This window comes from Paramormyrops kingsleyae, chromosome 2 (assembly GCF_048594095.1).
Source record: "Paramormyrops kingsleyae isolate MSU_618 chromosome 2, PKINGS_0.4, whole genome shotgun sequence".
NCBI classification, from domain to species: Eukaryota; Metazoa; Chordata; class Actinopteri; order Osteoglossiformes; family Mormyridae; genus Paramormyrops; species Paramormyrops kingsleyae.
Window position 1 is genome coordinate 34,209,089 of NC_132798.1, and position 16,781 is coordinate 34,225,869.

Here is a 16,781-nt window from a genome sequence, read left to right on the forward strand (position 1 = left end):
AGATTTAAATGTATTCTGGCTTTTTTCCACTGAGAGAGGGTTAAATGTTAAGGTCTTGTATTTTTTGCTTAGCTGAAAACATCATCATCAAGACTGTTAATATCTTATTTTCCTTCTACTTATGGATTTATATCATTCCAATTTTCTCACATATTTCTATTATTCTGTTGATCATTGTTGACATCAGGAGAGCTGGAAATTAGATGTGATTATCAGCGCTGGTAAGTAAACAGCTAATCAAGGCTGCTTGAATCCTGTTAGCGCACAGCAAGCTGACAAAAACACAGCAAACAACATACAGCAAACTCTTCATCATTTTCTGATTAGATTAATTTCCAAAACAGTCAAGATTTCTCGCAATTTGTCTGCTGGTGGTGACAGCGTGATATTTGTCCTAAGAAAACTGCAAAGGCCCTAATCATCTTGAAAACGAGAGGACATGGTTGGTAGTATTGGTATCATTTTTTTTTTTTTTGGAGCAGAATCTGTGCGGTGTCTCTTTTAGCTCCCTGAAGGGCATGTGTGCTGTATTAAATCAGTCCACCTTCAGCAGCAGAGATTTTTCCTATCCGTGTCTGCTGGGGAAGTAGAGGTGGGTGCAGAAGTTTTCTGAGAGCCTGTGTCCACATTCTGAGCCATATACTTGACCATCAGAGCCACCTGTCATTTTCTGCTGCCCTTTTCACAGCTTTCCGTCACACAATGCCCCAGGTACATGCATAGGGGATCTCGATGATCTTACCATTGCCCGTGTAGGATAGGGTTCCTCAAATGCGGTCCTGGAGGGCCACTCTGAAACAGTTTATAGACTTTATAGACTCAAACATACCTTATTCAGTTCACTAGCTAATTGCCAGGTTTAGTTGGTATGTTTGAGCAGGGAAATTTGCAAACTGTGTTGCAGACTGGCCCTCCATGACTGGAACTGGGGAACCTTGTCATACACGGACAATGGTAATATCATCAAGATACCCTACGCTTGTGCTTGGGGCACTGTGTTACAGGAAGCTGTCAAAAGGGCAGCGGAGAGGATGAGACACCTTGAGTACACAATCATGACAAGCAGGAACTGGACTGATTCAGGCTCGATTTATTTGATTGGTCACATTGAAAAAAAAATACAATCACAGTATTAGTTATTGATTAGTTGTGTTTGTTGTAACTCACCAAGTCAGGATTTGAATATTGTTGCACAAGAAAACCACAGTAAAAATGCCAGTACTGATCAGAGATGAACCAGTAGAAAGCGTGGTCAGCTTTAACGTTCTGGGGTAAACATCAATGAAGATCTTTCCTGGTCCATCAACACATGCTCTGTTGTAGGGTAGGTACAGCAATGACTCTACTGATTGAGGCAGCTGAGGTGAGCAAACCCACCAAAAAAACTGCTGATCAGCTTCTACAGGTGTGCTATAGAGAGCCTTCTGGCATGTTGCATCACAGTTTGGTATATTGGCAGCACCAAGGCTGACCGCAGAGTTCTACCATGAGTCATCAAGACAGCCCAGTACGTCACAGGAACAGAACGCCAACCCATTAAGGACATTTACAAAACGTGCTGCCTAAATGGCAGTCAAGACCATTAAAGATTCATCCCATCCCAGTAACTAACTGTGTGTTCACTTACCATCCATCAGGTGCTACAGAAGCTTTTACACCCAAACAGGTTCAGGAAGAGTTTCATTCCAAGGACTGTGCTCTAAGACCCAAAGAAAGAAACATGTCACATAAGTAGTACAACAGTGGTCCCTTAGTTTCACAAAAATCAACCTTCATTGTGCAATATACAAAAATGTACAATAACCAAAAATAATGGTCACTTGACACTCATGCATTTTATATTATTGTTACATAGTCTGTCTCTTTATAATTCATCTATTCTATTGTTTGACTCCCTCAATATGTGTTTGCTTTATTGGTGGTTTACTTTTTTGTACATTGTTTGCATCTTTTATACATCATTTACTTTATAATAGTATCGTATCAACTTTGGAAGTCACCAATGTGATCACATTGTGTGTAACACAATGACAATAAAAACATTTCTGGTGCAGGAGAATACATAGATGCAAACCAGACTTACTAGAATTGGCTTGATTAAAAGTGGCCTTATTTAACTCATTCCCTTCTGTTCACTGGAAAGCATCAGGCATTTGATTTACAAATGGTTTGACTACCTATAGACGTACAGAACATTAAGGGTATTAGAATTCAAGGTTATAGTGGGCAACTCTTGGACCAAAACAGAGCTTACATACTGTATCTGAGATTCTTAGACTCTCATTGGCTATATGACACCATACTTTTTAAATAATGCTGCAGTACAACCTAGTTGAAAGTGCTCTACAGTTCTTACTCTTCCTGGTAATGGAAAAACAATGGATAGGTTTCAATATGGCTCAATGATGATCTAATGAAAAAAATCTCGCCTTCATTTTTGCCTGTAAAGCTAAAGGAAAATCAATAAGTATAAGTTTGCTTTGATTGAAGACATATATAAGAAAGAGAGCTGATTTCTATAAAAGGTCAGAGGAAAGCAAGCAGGCTGCATCAGGTATTCATGGAAATGAAGAATTCTTACTTTCATTTTCCAGCCAAAAGTCAGTTCATTACTGCCTCCTGAACCCATTCATGTTCATTTTAAAGGCATTTGTATTAACTATTGACTGTAGTTTGACAAATGATGCAACCCAGGGATTCCCAACCTTTTGGTGACCACAGAACCACAATCGCCGTGCATAAATTTCATGGAGCGGAGGATTACACACGATTAATAGAAATTAACTCTTGCAAACTTTTATGCTCACGTTTGCCTACTATTGCTAGCCTCAAGGGCATTAAAATATGTCAAGCTGAAATAGGGGGCTGGTGATAAAACTTTCCAATTGGGGGGTGGTGGGGGGTAGGTGTCAGTGGATCAATTATTATTTAATTATAATAATAAAATGTGGCAACATCAGGGGTCGCTTTTAAAAGAAATTGTGGCTTGAAGATATAGCCTCTTTTTGGACATTAATAGGAGACAGGAGGTTAGAGGACTCCTGACCCAACACGGTGTCTTCTAGTGGAAATGATTCAACTGAAGCCAAGCCCTCAGGGCCAGATACACTCTGCATTTTAACAGACACACACACACACACACACATCTCTGACAGCATAAAATGGTGATTTCGGGTTGTTCTCTTTCCAAACATGTTTCTACTGCTTTCCTTGAATCCCTGGTACAAAGAAAACCCCAGATAATGATCTACATGAAAATGGACGCTGAGAATCTCAAAGTGTCTCCTTGCTGTTTCCTCTAACATGCACAGTACTGAATAATATTCTTATTTCACTCACCCATTTTTTCTTGTCAGTCCCAAATTGCTGCACGGGCCCTTCTTGACTGCAGTTTTATCATTGTCCTTTGTATAAAAATGTATCCTCCTAGTGAAGGGTTGCATGAACGTACCTACCTGTGGACAAAAGCATTTCCTCGTCTATGGATAAATGGGGCCTGTGTGGGGTAATCATTTATCATAAGTGAACTGGCATGTTCTCATTTTATATGTTTGTATAGAGAAATACATTTCATTTTTTCCACAAATGTTACAGTAGCTTGTTTGAAATCCACCATCTCAGATGGATCTCCTAATGTTGTGAGGCAGCTGGGAGTGCAGTGTTTATAGATGAATAGTACTGAGCGAGGTATTTATGCTAAATAGCTCTACTATTATAACCATCTGTGTAAAAAAAAATGAGTCCATTAACATACAAGTGTGCACATAAATGTAGAGAAACTACTTGTCTGTGTGGTTTTAAGTGAAACAGGGTAGCATAGCCCTGTGGCCAAAAAAAACCTGGCACTCCCTCAAGAACAGGTGTGAGTTAGATGACTACTTCAGATGGCTTGTGATTGGTTAGGTGACAGGCATTAAGTAAGGTAATATGTGATTAACCCAGCAGACATGGCTTCTGTCTATCTAGTTTGCTTTCTAGAATATATTTTCTGCAATTTGTTTGGATTTTTTTCCATCAGGTTCTTAAGTTGTTTGTTCCATTTTATGGATTGCCTTCCATCCATGAGCTGTAAAGTCACACCCTGTTTTGCAAGCCCAAATTAAAATGCTGTTGTGGGGTTTCGCAATTTCCAAAAAGAAATGAATAAAATTTGAAGCTCATCTATAACTCATGGTGCTGCCCTGAAAATGTCATCCCACACCATCAATTCTCCCCCTGGGTCTGTTTCCATTCTCCTTTCTGCAATAGTCCTACAGTCTTCAGTTTTTTTTACTCCACAGTTTCAGCTTGGACAAGGATTTGAAACTGCACCTGCATAAGTCGCTCATCTGTGGACAAACTTAACCTTGACCTAGGAATGTCACAGCAAAGGCAAGACACTGAGGCATCTGTAGGTCACTGAACATCCAGTTGCCTGCTTTGAAATTCTCCTACAGCTTTTGAGTTCAGGACTCCAGTTCACAATCTTAACTACCCACAGAATCTTGAGCTGCAGAAAAAACAATTAATTTTATGCAACTATAGACATGTAACAGAGATAACATTGCTTTTATCCCATGGATAAAAGGGGGTAGCTTTTGATATCTCCTTAGCTGGTTAAAATCACAGTACACATATTATCAAAAAAATATCAAAAAATAATTATTTAATACCTAAGATGGCCTGGAGCCTATTCTAGGTTATCCCTTGCCTTGTTCCTTGTCCTTCCTCCTTCCTTGAATTAGCTCCATGGTAACAACAAATTCCTGTTCTAAATAAGCAACTGGGAGATAGATGGATAGGTGGATGATCAAACTAATCAAACTAGCATTTTGTAAAATGTATGTAAATACATTTTATTTTGTAACGTCGCCCATCCATTTTCTGTAACCGTTTGACCTATTCAGGGTCGTTGGGTGTCCAGAGCCTATCCAGGAGGCTAGGAGTACAAAGCAGGGAACAACCTAGGGTGGGGTGCCAAGCCATCGCAGGGCACACCCACACACCATTTACTCACACATCATTTACTCACACACCATTTACTCACACACCATTTACTCACACATCATTTACTCACACATCATTTACTCACACATGCACACCTATTGGCAATTTGGTAACTCTTATAATGTCATTTAATAATAATTCAGTTGGTTAGACTACAATGTGTCATGATGATAAATTTTGCTTTCTGAAAAGAACCCTGATAAATTGACATAGTGTAAATGTTTGCTGTGCATTTTGATTATAATGCGACTTTGATTTCTGGGCACCATCCCGTTTCAGCACATGCAGCTCCACATTTCTCCACCTGTAACTGACGATTCAATCTGCGGTACATGTAGCTGTCGGCACCAAAGGCCATTTCTACTTGACTAATTTTTAAATCAGTCTAATTTTTGTCTAACCAGACAAATTGTCAGTGATAGATGATTGTAATTTTTTTTTTAGTTTAGAAGACAGATGTTTCACTCCAGAGGTTTTAAATTAAGTCTCTTGGCTAAGGTAGATTGTGAAATCAGGGCTGCTGTTTGTAGAGAGGGGTTTAAAGATAATAGGCCTTTTTGTTTGCTTTAAAGGCAATACGTTGTGTCATTAATCTGACGTTCTTTGTAGTGGATATGGGGGCATGGCTGTTTTGGGGCATTCCCTTCATTCACCTGTTACCCAGCCTTTTATTCTTGGTTCCTGCCTTCATAGCTAAAGTCCCAAATCCCCAATAATATTCCTATTCCATGCTGCCGTGCCGCATGGATCATTCTTACCACTTTTTCTGGGTTATGCTGAGGAAAATAACTGAGGTCCTTCCACCAACTCAATGATCTGCTGTTAGAAGTCATACCCTAATTTGTGCTTCTGTAAGTAGTCTCAGCTGATGCATCCAATGGCTCCCCCTCATGTGCATTCCTTGTACAGGTGAGTATCGACCTCAAATTGTCCCAGGACACCACAGGATGTGAACAACCATTGTAATGTGTGCAATTTTCTGCTTTTTACCCCACATCTGAGGCAGAACATTTGCACATCAGTGGACAGATGGACACATACAAAATCACGCTGATTGTGACCTGGGATTCCCTCGCAGGTCAGGTCCTGCCCCAGCAATGTCAACTCATAAGTCAGGCTTTGAAGAACGCAGAGTGCATGTGCCACTGGAGAGACAGCACAAAGAATATTTACTGACAAATGCATTTAATGACAGCATAGGAGTTCAGCTACTGGATTCATTAAACATTCCCCTTGATTTAGTGATGTTAATGTTAATTGCAGGCTTCAGTCATTGAGTCATCTGCTGTAATTTAGTGCCGACGCAAAGCAGACGTTCATTATCTGCGGGAGGTCTGTATTTAGGCCAAGGTAATGGAGATAGCTCAATGACCACCAGCAGATGTCACGGTGACAAAAAGAAGATGAAAGTGATGAAACAGATTATCCAAAGGGTGATTCAGTTCACGCTGCTCACGATAGAGAAGAAAGGCTGAGGGTTCATGTTTGGATCATGACATATTTATGCAGCAATTGATGGGCTTGTAGCTGAACCTGAGTACAAAGGTGACATTTCCACTTTTTGACCTTAAAGTCAATTTCAGGGCAAAATGGGAAGTAAAATCAGGTGATAGGAGGATGTTTGATTAGAATGGGATTGAGAGACAGGGGTAATTTAACAAGTACAGAAAAGATGGCAACACACAGGAAGAACTAGCAGCAGGAACTAGGCAAGACTCACATAGGGTGATAGGTTTGGATTCTTTGATCATGTGTGGTAGGTTGTCAGTTCAAATCCTGGGGCTGCCATAGCAATAAGGAATGATGTGTGTGTGTGTGTGTGTGTGTTCTTATTAAAATACACATACTTTACACATCCCCATATTGAAATGGTCTTTTTGCCTATTCCAGCTTGCTGTCCATGAGACACATGACACAGGTGAGAGCAACCTAAGGGCCATGTTCATGTTCCAGGGCTGCATCGGTCTACCAGACCTGGATTTAGATCAGTAACCCTATAATCACAAACGCAGCCTCCTAATCCACTGAGCCAAACACCACCCAGATTTATGGGTTGATATCTTCTCATTTCTTGTATGCTGCAGCAGACTCATAAAGCCCATGTATCCCTCATTGCAATAATGGGGTATTTCTACTGAAAAGCAGCATCATCAGGCAGTTATGTTTTACAGTGAATGTTGATGGAGGCCCCGCTGGTATCTAAACTGTTGAACTGGTCTCTCCAAAGCATCGTGGGTCCCTGAGCATGAATATATGATATATATCTGAAATCAAACTGGAGGTTATCTTTAAAAACTTGGTGTCTGGATTCAGACAGTGCAAATTAATTGAAGAAGGCAATGTGAAATCATTAGGACGTGCAGTGGCTGGGGGGGGGGGGCACTATGGCCTCACACCCCCAGAGCTGTTGGCTTGATTCCTGCCCCAGATTCTCAGTGTTAGTGCAGTTTGCCTATTCCTGCTCTCTCTCTATTCACTGGGGTTCTGTCCCGCAGTCCAAAGGTGTGCAGTTTAGGTGGATTGGCATCTCAAAATTACCTTTAGTGTGTGCGTGTCCCGCAAGGGACTGGCATCCTATTTAGGGTGTCCCCTGCCTCGTGTCCAGCGTTTCCTAGGATGGGTTTCCAGCTCACTGTCACCCTGTACTGGATAAGCAGTGATGTGGCAGGGAAGCTAGCTCATTATCTACATTCAAACCGTGCATTTGTGATGTAAGGGAATGTCAGAGGAAGTGAGCAGGCTTTTCCATCTGGTTAGCCTGCTTTACAAACCACATTATCATCATGTAACAGTAGAGCTAAGCCCTTCCTCCTTAATTTCAGCATTACACAGAAGGAGTTCCACTTAGCTTAGAAGCTTAGGAAGAACAGTAAGGACAGGAGCACCTGGAGAAACATCCGGATAACTTAGAGGATATTTCCATCAATGCACTATGTTCTGTTCCCCTTAAAGACTCTAATTCACCTCACTGTTTCTTTTCCTGGCTCCCGTTGTTGTTGTTTCACCAGGTTCATCCGTGATCAGTTTTCCACAGCAGGACAAATTATCTTGCAGGCCAGGCCCTGTAAACCACCCCCCCGCCCCCCCCCCCATACACACACACACAGCTACCCTCCCACCTACCGCTGCCTGCACTGCCTCCCAGCTGCTCTTGACGCAGTGGTTGATTGTTTACCTGCACACGGCTCACGGGCACGAATCTGGATTCGGCACGCTTTGATGATGGCCAGATGTTCCCGGAGGCGATCAGGATGCTTGAGAACAGCAACATGACTTTCGGAGTGATAATTCGACAGCGGTACTCTGTAAATGTGTCATCCACATCAGAGGCGGTTCTTCAGCTGTTTTTTTTTTCTTAAAAAAGCTATACACATGCAGCAACTAAAAATGTTTATTTCAATAAGCCATTTTTGAGAAATTCTTGTTCAGTTTAAACCAGAATTGTCTATTTTATGTTTTTGTTAGCATGATATTACTAAATGGTTTTAATGTACTGTTACAGCTTACCATCAATCTGATCTCTACAGACAGTCTGAAGATGATTGATGGACACATGCATGCAACTCCATAAACAGTACTCTATAAGCAGTAGGAAGATGGATGGATCAATGGATCGATGGATGGATCGATGGATCGATGGATGAATCGATGCTTGGATGCATGGATGTGGGTGGTCTGTTATTGGGGGAGAAAGACATACTGAATGCATTTTCATAAAAATCTGCAGGATGGTTACTCCATATTCCTCAACGGTCCACAGTCCTACAAAACATACAGTCTGGCTTGTAAATTTTGTGTCTGCCCTGTGATGCCAACTCTCCTGGATGCAGGCTGTAGGGGATGCGGATATAGGGGGTGCAGGCTGTAGGGGATGCGGGTATAGGGGGTGCAGGCTGTAGGGGATGCGGGTATAGGGGGTGCAGGCTGTAGGGGATGCGGGTATAGGGGGTGCAGGCTGTAGGGGATGCGGGTATAGGGGGTGCAGGCTGTAGGGGATGCGGGTATAGGGGGTGCAGGCTGTAGGGGATGCGGGTATAGGGGGTGCAGGCTGTAGGGGATGCGGGTATAGGGGGTGGAGGCTGTAGGGGGTGCAGGTTATCAGGGGTGCAAGCTGTCGGGGGTGCAGGCTGTCCTCCATACCAGCTGTCGGGGGTGCAGGCTTTCTGAGATGCCAGCTGTCGGGGGTGCAGGCTGTCCAAGATGCCAGCTGTCGGACGTGCAAGCTACCTCATGCCCTCTGCTTCCTGGAATCTGCTCTAGGCTCACAGTAACCCTGCATCACGTACCAGCTGTGAAAAATGGCTCTAATTTATTACTTTTCTGTATGGGTGCACAAAGCTTTGCAAAAGAAACCATAGTTCTGCTCAAGTAAACCACTTATCAGCTTGAATATAGGAAAGATGAGTGCGAGGGGTACTTATGGGAGTATGTGGGTTTCATTGCTGGTTAGTGAAGCCTGCAGACTGTAATAATGCTCAGAACTCATATGAGGCCGTATTACTGTACCCTGCTGACCGCCCGCTGTTCTAATGCCCTTCAGATTGGTCACTTATTGTCCACGTAGGTTAATAATGGCTGCTACCAGATGATGACTTGCGGTAATCCCCACCCACTGTGAGATTACCATTCCAGAGCTGCACTTTGTTAGACCTGCTGATTCAGTGCTTGACTGCTAGACTATTCATTGTTCCAATATACACCCACCAATAGCGTGAAGAAAATATCAATGTAATTTCATACCATTATTATGCATTATGTATTGTATTATGTAATGTGAATTAATTATTTAAAAATGTCTTTGTGCCCAAAAAATAAGAAAAAAGTAAACTGCCTGATGTATATATTTGTTCGGTGCTTAAAAAATGTTGGACAAATAGTCTTGCATTAATTTTTTATATAAAATCACTGTAAAGCTATCATGAGGTTCTTTAGTGTATTCATTGGCGCTATTTACAATAATCTAGAACAATAAAATAGGCATCATGGTTGTGTTCATCCTGTGATTTTGAATTAAGTTTTTTATAAGTTGCTAAAAAGTTAATGATATTTAGGCCTGTTTTTGGAAACATACACTTATTAGTGTGCAGACAGGACTTCCTCCCTACTTCCGGGAGACTGCTGGCAAGCTTGGTCATTATTTTTAATGACATCCAAAGGAGGTCAGAAATCCCTCACCACTTTCCATGTAAATAGATCCAATAAAGGCTGAGTTGGAGGGAGGTCTTCCATATTATTTATTAGGTAGTCCCAGAGGTTTGTGAACCCCCCCCCCCACCCCACCCCACCCCAAAGGTTTCTCTCTGTCACATGACTAATTTAAATGAGTTGATGCTTATGATGTTTTCAGCATCAGGGGCACATGGAAGGAGTGTGTGTGATTCCTCAAACTGAACCTCTAGATCCATTCAATAAAGCTTATTCTGTCAAGACTAATTACCCACGGCACAGAGGAGCTTTATTAAGGCAGAGCTTTATGCACAAACGTACGTGTTTGCTGCCGGTTCACTCCGGTGAGATTTTCAGAATGTCCTTTACTGTCACGCCGACCGCAGGATCCATGGCCAATGACTCCAAATGAGAGCTTTATGTCGAGGTGTAAGCTGGGATGTAGTTGTGTCCTACATGAGAAATGGGAGATAACTTTATAAGTGTTGTGTCCTTGACAGCAATGATGAAGGGTATGTGACTGGGGTGTAGCCATCTTGGGAGGGAGGTTCCATAGACGGGGGTTGTTCATCTTGTTTGTTGACTTCATCTGTACCCTGTTCATGTCTGCAGGTATTAATTAAGCTGTTCTGATCTTTCTCAGCCCTCACTAAACTGACTACATTTGCTGCTTGATGCCTATGCCCAATTTAAACACTTCCTTCCTGCCAAAAAGAGCTCGCTTTGTTCCTTTGTGTTGTCGCTTACCGGTTCCTGTACACTCTGGAAAGAGAAACCTTTTCCTATATAAGTCAGCTTTCCCATAACCCACCACAGTGTTCAGCATTTCTGGCAACCATCCTAACTCAGGAAATTCTCACCAAACACTAATACATGTATCATATGGCCCAGCTGTGGTGGATACGAATCGTCATTTACAGTACATCCATATGTTTCCTGCTCCACAAAAGGCTAGGGGATTGTTTAAGCTCCTGGTTTCCTACAATGCTCAGTAACCTTGGCTAAAGCCGTCAACCTGTGACCTTTAAGGCAAAACCAGTGATCAGTGGATGTGACATAGTGAACCTCAGAATCTTTATCTCCACACGACCAAGGCTGGTGGAAATTTCTGTTGGCACAACTTGCTACCATTAGAGACATGGCAACAGACAATTAATAGTTCCAGAGAAAATAAATACAAGATACATAACAGAGATGAGAAAATGCTAAATATGATAAATACAGTGCTTTGTGCAAATTTAAGTAGTGCAATGCTGAAAGTAGACACGGGTACAATACAGACAAGATACATCCAATTATACAGTGCATAACGTAAATCACACGCTACGTGCAATTACAATGTGTGAACAGATTGTCAGGGGTCCTTGCTGATGCAAATATAAACATTAAAACATCATCGCTAAACACCCCCGGCCTGTGTGCGGGGCTGCATGCTGGGAGGCAGTGCTGTGTTGGAGTCCACCTTAGTCAAGTTCTACTCAACAGAGAGGTGTCCACTGGTGGAGGTGATTTGCCGAGTCCATGTCCACAAAAACATAATGTCAGGTCTAGTTTATGAACTGAAAACCAAAGAAATACCCCAAATGTTTGCATTTATATAAAATCATTTAGAAATACTTGTGAAAATGAGTAATTATTAATTTCAGTGTAACATGACTGTGTCCTGCTGAAGACATTTAAATTTGGCTCTGGTACTAAAGAATATGCATAAACAATGAAAATTTCCCTTTTTAAATTTAACAACATTAATTAAACTTTTTATTAAACATGCACACAATGTAGATAAAGTGCATACACAACAATTTAACACTGTGTAAGACACCTGTTATGACTGAGACTCCACACTACAACAATGACATATTGCTTTTTAAAAGTATAAGCGCTGTGAGCATTTCGTGTGTTAAATAAGCACAAAGGGGTCTCATTATGATGGGGTCACAACATTTTTGCCCAGCGAGTAGCTGCCATCAGCAAGCATAACGTCATTGTTTTCAAAGTATGACCATTTAGATAGTAGATGAACGTATGATGTGTTTATTCAGAAAGTGGTGTATGACTCAGAAGATCAGTCACACCAATATTAGGCACTTGAGGGGTAGACCTGCGACATATTTTGAACATAGTCAGATGTTGAATAAACTATTAACACAAAACAAAAGTCAAATCAAAGACATTAATTTCTCAACTATGCAGTTACTGCCTGTTGCATTTTCTTAGCATTTGAGTGTTTAAATTTTATCAACAACTGACCTAGGCTTGGAAAGTATGAAGGTAATAGACTATACTGTGGAATTTTGGGTACAGTCATTTTTGGGAGTTTAAAAGCTGCCCAAATATTGCCATTTTTGCTATAACTGAGTTTGATAGCAATAGCATGCGTACCTGTCTTTATGTTTCCTTTCCAAACGTTGAAAGAACTTGGAAGTCATGCCAACCGCCTCAGTTTTGGATGCTTTGCAATATTTGCATTCCACAGTGTGCTTCTTTTTACTGGATGTCGTGACTGGTTTATGTACGCAAATCGGGTAATTGCTGACTTGGCAAATGTGATGAGGGCATGAGTGGGTGCGTGCACAATGGTCAAAAAATATGAACGCTATTATAAGAAATCATGGCGGGCTGAAACTGCATGCAGTCTGTGCTGGACTAGAGTTTGAGTCTGGACTCTTCTGTCCCCAAAACACCTCGACCACTTGAGCACTTAGATGCACGTGAGGGCCCGTGACAGACTGGCATGCTGTCTAGGGCGTACCCTGCCGTATGCCCACACCTCCCAGGGAAGATTCGGAATGTCCACAACCCTAATCAGGCAAGCTGTCGCTGAGAATGGATAGATGGTTATTTTTATACACATGGCCTGTGTATCGGCTGCTATCGGCCTCGCAGTGTCCTGGCTGCAGACATGCTTTTCACTTTTAATTGGGGGGAAACGTGCCAAGGATCTGCGTCCTCAATAAAACGCCTTTGCTCTTTAGTTCCCACAACAGTGCAAAAAGAAAGACTCCCCCGATTAATGGATAGTCAACACATAAAGAAATCCTGAAATTATGCAAACTATGTCTTTGGATTTAAAATCCGCATTCCTGAATACAAGCTATAGAGCGCGAGCCGACAGGGGCCCCATAAAAGGGGGGAACGTTTGGATGATTTCAAACTCCCCTGAGTGATTCATCTGCATTACAAAGTTTCCAAGCAGACAGCTACTCTTCATCACCTGTGGCACTCCACGCTTCAAAATCAGCGTCTTCGGGCTCCAGTTTAGGCGTGGGGGGGGGGGGGGGTCCTTGCGTTTGCTTTAATTACTGTACAGAGTGCTGTCTCGCCTTTCTACACCCTGCAGTTTAGACACACGTCTACTGTGCCTGTCAGATCCGTTCCACAAACCTGCCAATGAGCGTTCAGCCATTAATATTTGCCCTCCTTGCCCCCCCTACGCTTGGTGACTGGGCTTAGCTCGGCTCTTGGCATTCGCGATCCCTTACAGTGTCTGTGCTTCTTCAGCCCACCCCTGTTCTCCAGGCTGACACTCGCCCCCCAGCAGGCCTGCATCTCCAGGCATATGGCACCAACATTGGGGGGGGGGCATTGCCTTTTGTAGGGAATAGTCATTTATTTATATTCTCGTAAGAATTATATAAAGACAGCAGGATACATTGCAGAGGGTCCTTTGTCATCTATTGTGTAACGTTTACAGAAGAAAATTCTAATTTTAGACTGGTGGAAAGACAGCAAGGAGGCTGGGCTGTTGTACGTCTGTAATTTAAACATAAATTAGTCATTAGTGCCTTATATTGTTTGTTTTATCTGCTGGCTGCTTTCCCTTGAGCGTTCCCTCCCAGCCTTAACAAGCTAGGCGTGGGAGAAAATAAAATAGAAGCATTCCGTTTGGAAAAGCATCACGTTGTCCCGGACTTCGCTGCCCCCTTCTGGTGGGCTGAAGCTGCGGGTGTCAGCGTGATGAGGTTGACCCCCGGCTCGAATTAAAAGGGGATGTCAGGCGTGGGTCTGGGTTCTCATTATAGGGGTGGTGGTATGTGTGGATGAGTGGGAATGCACGAGTGTGTGTGCGTGTGTGCCTCTGGAGACTGCGCCAGAAAGTGTACCCCTACACTTCCTTTGCAGTCCCCCTTTGCCTCTTATGCTCTAGATGAGACCAGTTCTAAGGTCTGTTACATGCAACAAAATAGGGACAAACTTATTTGAAATGTAGTTAGAAACCTATAGAAGAGTTTCCCCACTACAGCTGTCGTTATTGTTGGCCTCATTAGTGACTCCAAGACCTGCTCTGACACAGGGCTTCCGTGTTTTCCTTGAGATCCATGTCTTGAACAGGCACCCTTGACAATGATCCTTAACGTGAGCTCATGCAAGGGAGCACACAGAAATCGTGAATCATCAGTGCTGGTCTGGCGTCCCGCACCGGCATCTCTCTGTCTATCACCTCGCTTTCCAACAGAGCCTCTGTGATCCTGGATGGGCGGATGGGCTAAAAGATGGAGGAGTATGTTGTTAACATACAAGGGAATGCAAGAGAAACCAAGACATAGCTGTCCTCTGGAATGCCAGCTGTACAAAAATTCCAATTTCAAATTTCAACATGGAGTGGAAAAATGCAAACCGCATTCTTTACCTTCCGATAGCTTGATGTCTTCCAGCCCCAGTTGCATCATGGGACACATTTTTGAAACATATAATTTTTGTCTGATTAATTTCAGTTTGAGGAATGAATATCCAAGCACCCTCTATAATTTGAAGGGGACGTGATTTTCCTCTCATATAAGGGGTATAAATGTGAATGCTGGAAAATAAAAGGGTGGGCAATGAAAATTATGGTAGCACACATGAGTTAAAGCTTTGAACTTTACAGTGGAAGGGAGCTGTATTTCTCATCACATTCATTAACTTTCGACTATATGACTGCAATCACAATGTTGAATGTTTTATTCCTACTCAGATGTCTAATTATTTCCCTTTGTTTTGCTTTATTGGGAATATTTAGAAAGTAATAATAAAGAAAAATATACATTTTTAATAGCAAACCTTCTAGTTTTTTGTTAAAAAGAAATAAATCTTTATGGCTATGAAATGTAATTAGGACTAGGATCATTTTTTTATATTAAACCAATAGAATATGAAGCAAAATTAAAATAATGTTCCCCCACAGCTCTAACTGGGACCAATGTTTGGAAGATGGATAGATTGGTGCATGGATGTATGATTATAATGTTAATTACTGTCACAATTTATTGACAGTTTCGATTTCTAGTTTTCTGGACAACAGCTGAAAACTTTGATGGACAGAACACAGTAAGGGACATGTATCATGGCAACAGTAACCACAGCTATAGCAGTTTGCTCTGTGTTGCTTAAACCATGATTGATAGACTCATCAATGGCTGGTTGACAGACCGGTTACCCCAGGCAGCCATTTTTGAACCAGAGTGGCTTTGAAGATAAGTGCAATGGGTCAGGTACCACTATGAAGGGGTGTGTAGGTTCACGGTGATTAGAGGCACGATTGAGATGATCACGGGTAGGCATCACAAGCTGCTTGTCACCTGAGTGATCAATGCCCTCAATTTGACACTCGAAGGATGCTAGATGTTATAGATGTTATCTTCCCTGACAATGGCAGTTTGCCCATAGTTCCCTCATGAAGAAGTGGGGCAGTGAGAGAAGGTTTTGGCAGTACAGAGGGGAAGAGCTCCTCCTTGGTTTCACCATCGTTTTGGGGGTCACATGTTTCTCACCAAGATATGAAGTAACTCAATAATTGTATAAACAACCAAGAATACTTGCCATTGGCTGAGAGGTAGAACATATGCTTGTGTTTGGTGCGTTCCTTAAATAACAGCTTCAAAAGCAACAGGCAATAAGGAAGCACCCATCTGGACTCATTCTGTTCCTCATACATCTTCAGGCTGGGTCCTTCTCATGTCTGCCGTGGCCAAATCGCGCCTATGACGACAGGGTAGGAGTGCCGTGCATCTCTCTTCATAGAGGGAAGAATTCCTCATATGGAATGTACATCCCCGCTGAGGCTCAAGAAACAAATCTGCGTTTTTAGTGGAATCCTCAGCAGTTGGCAGAAGCAGTGGCATGAGAGCGATGTCACAGGCTCGGCGAGAACCCTGGCCTGGTTATCGTGCGTCCCATCTGGGCACGGCCCCAGCTTACGCCCACGGCCCAGTCCACTCACTACACGGCTTGCAAAGCAGACACCTGGGAATCCTACGTCACTTTTTTTTATTGGGGGGAGGGGGGGGAGCCATTCGCTCAGCAGTTTCTGTAAGGGTGTTCCTTCCCACCTGCCTTCCCTCCTAGCCTGAGCCCTGGGCAGCTTGCCAACAGCCAAGAACATGATCTGAACACAAACAGTGCTGAGCATCTCTCTGCTCAGCAGACAGCCCTGAGCTTGGCCAAGATGCACACCCCCTAAAAATTCAACCCATCCAGACACCACCCTCAAAAATGAATGAGATCTGCAGCAGATTCACTGACTTAACATAACATCAAGCATCATTAAAGTCCCTGGACCTTACAGTTCACACTATCCACTTCTACAGCTGAATATTGCACTGGATCAGGTCAAGTAAAGGACTTACCTGAAGCATACAATAGTCAAGGCC